The 7552-nt window shown below is 41.0% G+C and overlaps 1 protein-coding gene across 14 annotated transcripts in view; it reads left to right on the forward strand.

The window, feature by feature from the left end:
* kif1aa (kinesin family member 1Aa) overlaps positions 1-7552 on the forward strand; it is a 37732-nt gene that overhangs the window by 2801 nt on the left and 27379 nt on the right. The gene's annotated exons all lie outside the window — the stretch shown is intronic.

The following is a 7552-nucleotide window of genomic DNA, read 5'->3' on the forward strand; positions in this document are numbered from 1 at the left end:
TAGGGTGTGTGTCAAAAAATTTGTACAAGAGTGTATATATATATATATATATAGATAGATAGATAGATATATATATATGTGTATATATGTAGGACAAAGCCTGTTATTTATTTATGTGACCAGATTAAACCAGATTTAAAAACAGCCCCTTTTGAAGAGACATAATTATAGTGTCATTATAAAATAATTAATAGTAAATGACAATAACAGTTTTCTGCAGAACCTCCAGTAATAGATTCTGTGGCCACCTAGTGCAGAGCGTCCCACATTCCTCGAGCTATTCAGTGCACAGAGTGAGGGCTCTGGCCGAGAGCAGTCTGGAAAGATACTCGATACGTAGTCTGCTTTGCAAGGTAAAGCCATTCGTCAATAATGGATAAGGCTTCCTGAAATATTTACTGTTTGGCCTAATTTAGTCATCTCCCCCTTCCTTCCTCATGCCACGGGTGACTAGACAACAAGCTAGGTGGCTCTTCTGAGCTGCCATATCATAACTGTGTGAGGTGATTCCTCATCAAAGCACTTTATGGTCATAAAAAAATCTTAAATCGACTCCTTTTTAAAAGCCTTTCTAAGAAATGATTTTTATGTACCAGATTGCCGAGCCGTACGGTGATGCAGTACACTGCTTGAAAGTTTGGAATCTCAGGATTTGATACCTGCAATCCAGCAAATGATGTTTTGTTAACAGCAGTTATGATCATTTCATTTACACATCCAGAATATCAACAAAAAAAAAAAATCACCATGCTCACTTTTAGGTGGTGTGTGTGTGTGTGTGCGCTTACGAGTGCGTTTGTTTGGTTGTTGCGTCACACGCAGTAAGTAAACTCCTTTTAAAATGGTGAGATTTGTGTTAATTGTCTTTAATGTAGACCTTGATGACTCAGGGCCTCGACTTTGACTATTCTTTGGTGACTCAGACTCGAACTTTAATGTTCTGCTGTCAGCATTGTCTCTTTTAGCAGTGTGAACTTAGATAACAGGCTCTGTTCTTCCACTGGACATACAGTCACTGTGTGGATCCCACTGAGACCTCCCTGGAGACATTCTTTTAATCTGTGATTTCTAATCACTCGAAGCATATTTAATCTTTTTACTCAATGAAGTCGACCAGTTATACATTTCACGGGCAAGATAATCAGCATGATGTTATCATTACATTCATTTGGACAGTCACTGTCCCTGAAAACGTTCACTACCCTGTTCTTAAACGGTGGCTGTTTGGAGACCTCTTTAGGGATGTATGAGCTGTACGGTGGATCATTCAACAGTGTGCAACATCAGTCAAGCTGTCAGAACATACAATCTAATAAAAATGTGTTTGGTTAAATCTGGCTCTTGAGCTTGATTCCTCAACGTGATTTTCACAGGAAATATTAGAACAAAGCTGATATAACTTGCAGTGGGCATGTCACGATTCCGTTTCATCAGTCTACCTGCTCCAGAAATGAAAGTGACTCCACCTTCATGCTGGTCAGACCCAAAAGGCTATGTTAAGTGAGTCTGCAGGTCTTTCAGAAGGACAGATTGTTCTGTTCCGGACGTAGTGGCTCTGGATGTGAACTGGAGAATGTGAGCAGACTGGTTCATGAAAAAGCCCATTGGTTGCAGTGTCTGGAGGGGGTAGAGAGGCTTGGAATAAATGCCTCTTTGTCTTCCTGTAGTCTGGGCTGAGAGAAGGAGAAGGAAAGACCTTTGGGTTTTTTGTGTGTGTTTGTCTCATTCTCTGCTTTGTCCTCTCTGATACTCATGTGTGGGTCAATAGCCCAGTTCCCACAAAGCAGGAGAATGGCAGTAATCTTGCAGTTTGAGAAATCTTCCCTTCCACGCTGACTTTAATTAGGATGCGGGGGACAGACATGAAGGAATAATGGGCCTCACTTTAGAGGGCCAGTAGGTGCACGTACTGCAGCCATCGGTGGACAGATTGGCATTTACAGTATGTTGCAGCAGAAAATGTGTAAAAAATGTCCAGTACTGGGCTGACTCCATATATCTGTGAGTAGAGAGTAGTTAACCATTATAGATCAGTATCTTTGAAGGTGGATGTTTGTGATGACAACTTGTATTAGGGAGAACTGAGTGGATTCATTCTTCTTTACATTTCAGTAAAACTCATTAGCATGTTTACTGCTCTGTAATGCTGATGTCAGTATGACGTAGACAGCTGGGGTTTCTGGCTTAATAAACTGATTCAGATTGACCTAATGGAGGAGAAAACATACCAGGCGACAAAGCCAGCGCTGCTGCTGCTGAGTATCTACTCTATGTAGTGCTGCTCTCTCTACGTGGGTTCACATCCCCTCTGCCAGACCTGCTGACGCAGCCACATTTCCTCTCCTATTGACTGGGGCAGGTCACCCGGAACAGTCTGACCAGCATCGCTCAGTCGCAGTTATGAAGACCCAACAGCTACGGCAAAGACAAACAGGGCGTGTGCCACAATAGGATGCTGAAAATACGATACAGTAGAATAAAATTCAGATGTAACCTGCGAGTAGACTGAGTGATAAGGATGTGGTGAGGTTCTAAAAAACTGTGTGTGCTAACATACATTATAGCATATACGTGTATGCGGGTGTTTTAAAATGAATTCCAGTTAAACATAATTCCAGTTTAAAATGATCGGTCGCATACATGACATCTGTCACTCAGTCAGTGCCTTAGAAGTTGTTGTAAAGACATCCTACAGTATGTTCAAGGTAATATGTAGAATGCTGGAAGTATCCCTTTCTCACACACAGTTATTCAGTAGTGTTGAGATAGTACACTGTATTACAACGTATTTACAGTAAAATGATCTTAAAGTAGATAAGAAGGTTAAAATACTGCTCTCTATAAAAAAAGGCAGCAAAATATTTTTATTATCCTATTAAGATATTAGCATGGGTGGTGGCAAACTGTGATGGATGTTGTTCCCTTTTTCCTGACATTTTAGAATTAATAAAAAAAATTGACAGCTAATTTGATAATGAAAATAACGTACAGCCCTACAATACAGGAAAATATCAGGAACTAAATCCTAATTAATGAGCATTTAACAGTTCTGCATCCAGGACTATATAAAAGGCAAATGCAAGATACAGTATATTAATTAAACAGGGCAACATGCATCTTTTTTGTATCTCTTCTCTGTGAAGTAATGAAGCTTCACTCGGTTCATTAAACCAAAGTCCGAGGAAACATCCATTTTGGTGGATCATTTTTTTGATAGATCATAGTTTTGTATGGTCATGTATTTAGGATCCGACTTTGAGAAGTTGACTTTTAAAAAGTGAAACCTGTACCTAGATCAAATCAGTATTTCTTACTGATGTTATTACTTCTCTGCTCCTCATTCATTTGAACTCAGATCAGAGTTACACACTAGTGAAGACAAAGTAATGAAGTAATTCCAGTAGTCTACTCAATAATCCGTCTCCTCCTAAGATGCAACTTGTGTGCTGTAAAAATAATTGGGCTGATTCAGAAACGTACATAAACTCCCGACCACCTCTGATGACAACGTATGGAAGCGCATTGCCAAAAGAAAAATGAGCTGCCCTTGTATCCCGTATGATGACATTTGTCCTCCATGACATGGCTTCCTCTGGCGTCACCTTAAACGCAACACCATGCAGTTAAAAAGCATTTCCATCATACAAAGAGAAGACGGGTAGTAAGGTGAGCTCTGTGCGTAAAACACCGCTAAGACGAGGCTCAGGTGAAGACGACTCTGACACACAAGTGATGACCGCTACTACCGATTGCAGTTTAAATAAGCAGCTCTGCTGTGGTGAGCCTCGTATACACTGTTAGTCACTGTCACTCTAAAGTAATTACTTTATCTGAGAGCAAGGCGGGGGGGTTCTGGATGTGTCTGTGTGTCAGAGATGAGTAAGTAAGGAGAGGATGTTGTATTGCTTCTGGGTAATCAGATGGGAACCCAGAGCTTGACTTATTTGGTAAAGTACTGCAGGTGTCCTTGTAAATGTTGTTGATTTGATGGTTTTCTTCTGTGTGATACAGTTCAGATTTTATTGAACATCATTTAAACCAACCATTCATTATCAGACTGAATTAGTTGTATATGTAGATTTTTAGAGGCTGTTTTTCTGTGCACCTTAAATAGAACAGGTTATTGCCTTCTACAGGAGATTGTAGGCAAGTTGCAGGGGCACACAACGTTTTCCATGTTTCACCTGCTTCACCTGTTGTGACAGGTGCCAAGCCTTAAGAAATGTTTCATTCAACTAGACTTTGTAAGTTGTAAACAATTGTAGGTCAATCTTGGCTTCCAGAATATGTGAGCAGCCTGGCTTTGTTATGGCCAACAACATCAGACCCCACTGGAACCAGTAACAAGGGTTCACGTGACACCATCACTGATACACAACTGTGATGAGCAGAGGGATTAATTACTTCACTGGTCTTAGGTGGCCCCTTAAATCTAGGTAGATATTCTGTTCTAACTGGAATTTCTAATTGTGTGTGATGTCATGACACCTTTTTATAGAGGAGCAGTTGTGGCAGGAGACAGCCCAGCAGGAGAGGTGGGAGGTAGGGAGAACATTTCTAGCTGATTATTGAAATTGGCCCTGCAGTTGTGGTTAGCTGCAGACCGTATGTATTTTAAGTGCAAAATACACTACTTGGATGAAGATGAAAGAGAGCATCAGTATGTGAGCTGTAGTGCATCTCTGTTCACACTCGGCCATCTCCCAGAGTACCTGCACACGTGCCCCTAAATGAGACCTCAGGCTCTGGTTTCCTGCAAGAAGGTGCGGTGCTAAACTTGTGTCTAAACTCCAGGTGCAGGGCGAATATGGGCGTGTTCAACTGTGTTTTGTAAATTTGGTGACCACAGACGCAGCACAGTTTTGTGCACAGCCAAGTGTTACTGAGTGCATTTTATAGGTGGGGTGGAATACATTATTATAGAGGAATGCAGGTGAGCAGGTGGAGCCAGGGCTGGCTTTAGTTGTGTCCAATCAAACCAGCTCCTCTCATCCCCTCTAAGGAGCAGGGCAGAAACCTGACTGACGCCACTGATGTCATATATATGTATATACACAAGAGGCGAGTTTCTTTCCCTGTATCGTCTTCTCCTGCCAGTTATGTTCTCCATTCTTAAATTGACAGTGACAAAACAGTTTAAGTAGAAGTAGTGCACGTAAATATTCACTCAGCAGTCTGCTAATATCACTGACCAACGTTTGTGCATGGAAGAAAAAAGTCTGACCTTGTAACCAGCAGCAGTTGTATGGTGTCATTTACTCACAGCTGTATATAGTGAGTGAAATCCACAGGGGTCTCACGTAACCTTCTAAACGTTTCACTGTTTTTAAAATAATACAATGAAATCATGTTGTAATCACAGTGTTTATGGTGAAACTGATTGTGGTCCATCAGAGCTCACAGCCAGTGGATGTGTCGTCTACTTTATCTCCATCTGCTGCTTTCAAAGCTGTCAAACCACCATAAAATGCAAAAACAGACACAACGTGTAGTATTAATGGTAGTGATGAAGGTATGTGTGTGTGTAACTTGTTCATCTGAAGAAACTCTACCTTAAGAGTGACAGCAGCCACAGTGTGGTCGGACTGACTTTACCTGCTGCGTAACAGGATTAATGAAGACGTCTGTAGGGTGTTTGCTATTTATCTTGGCTCATGAGCTGCTTTCATGTGTTAGTGTGTGTAATTTTTAATGTGGATTTGGATTTCCAAACACTGACTGCAGATCACCTCTGGCTGCATCCTGTGAGTAGGCTACAGATGGTGGGTCTTGAAGCGCACAAAGATTAGTTTCTTTATCATATTATTTAAAAATAATCTTCATGATAAACAATAAATTATTCAGAATGAATTCCAGCACATCACTTGTGGATTTAAGGGTTAATTCTAAGTTGTTGTGGCCATTAGAATCCATGTTGTACCTGATCTATGCATTTGTCAGGAAAACTGTAGGTACACCTGCAACAGTGATAAGATGTGGTCTTTATTTCAGCACCAAAACTGCACCGCGCTGCCTAATTAGCATACACATGGCCTCAGGTGCGTGTCTTCTCCCACCTCAGCGTTAAGTGCATTCATTCATTCATAGCAGGTAAATACCAAACACACCAATGTGCAAAAAAAAAAAAAAAAAAAAAAAAAAAAAAAAAAAAAAATAGCAGACATGCGCCCGACGTGCGTAATGAACGAGGCCATGCAGAAATTGCACTTACAGGAAAATAGAGCTCATAATCTGTTTGTCACGAGGAGTGGGCCTGAAACCTGAGACACAAGTGAGCCACACTGGCCTATATTTCATATCTGGAAAGACAGCAGCAGTGTAGAGCAGGAACAATAGTGTGTATACTAGAGGGTGTACTTAGCTGTGGGCCCTTTCCTCTATTATCGACTACATCTGCATTAGCAGAAAAAATGGTGTCTAGGACTCTGGGAGCAAGGAGGAAGCAGTTTCATAGCTGGCATCACCAAACCACACTAGATATATTGCTCTTGTGTGGGCACTGGAGTGTAACAGATACCTTTATAAAAGCCAAGAGTGATTTGCATTTCTTTATCTCATATGTCACCTTTACTACACAGTGCAAATTGTGATCGCCAGATGTTTCTAAAACATTGAAATGAACAGACCTTAAGCCTTTTCATCATATTACACATGCCTTATTCATTTCTAGAAGCATTTTTCTACAGAAGACTCAATTGGTCACTGTACCTGGATTTTTTTCACTTTTCTTCTGGCTCAGTTGTCTGCTGACAGATCATATTTAATTTCTGTTTGTTGGATAAGATTTACTGTTTCAGAAGTTAGACATTTGTGCAAGAAAAAGTTCTAAACTAAAAATCATGAAAATATCAAAAACGTAGTTATCAGTTGGAACTAGTTTGATTAGACGTCATAATTTGACTGTGACTGTTTCCTTGAGTTGTCACTGGTCATTCTGAGCATCTGCATTTACTAGACCATACCGTTACCGTTGTTGGCAACCACTCACATTCACAGCTAGGGTCAATTTAGAGTCATCGGTCAACTTAACCTGCATGTTTGTAGACTGTGGGAGGAAGCCGGCACACCCACACAGGCACAGGAAGAGCACGCAGACTGAAAACAGAAAGGCCCTGGTCAGCCCCACGCTTTTTGCAGTGGGGTGGCACTGCTAACCACTGCACCCCCTGTACTGTGTTGGGCAAACTGATTAATAGTACTGGTGGTGGAAACCCTCACATTACATAAACACAAGGGCATCTGAGCAAGTACAGAAGTACAGCTCAGGGCTGATGTTCTTTCCTGCTTAGACCTGAAAGATGAACTTGACAAGCTGAGCCTCCTAAAATGGCCACTGTAGTAGAGAAACATGGCCTTTTCATGTGGCACCACCATTAGGCCACAGTGTACATTTGGACATTGTTAAAGAGCTTTGTTTTCCATTGTACAATGAATGTTACATCTGCAGGGCTATGCTGAATTCTTGTTTGAATGTGCATGCTATTTTCTAATCTCAGCTGTCTGTTAGTTTGGAATGTTTAAAGCTTGATTCATAATGTGTCACCTAACAAGT

Source organism: Monopterus albus, unplaced genomic scaffold (genome assembly GCF_001952655.1).
Source record: "Monopterus albus unplaced genomic scaffold, M_albus_1.0 scaffold103.1, whole genome shotgun sequence".
Taxonomy (NCBI): domain Eukaryota; kingdom Metazoa; phylum Chordata; class Actinopteri; order Synbranchiformes; family Synbranchidae; genus Monopterus; species Monopterus albus.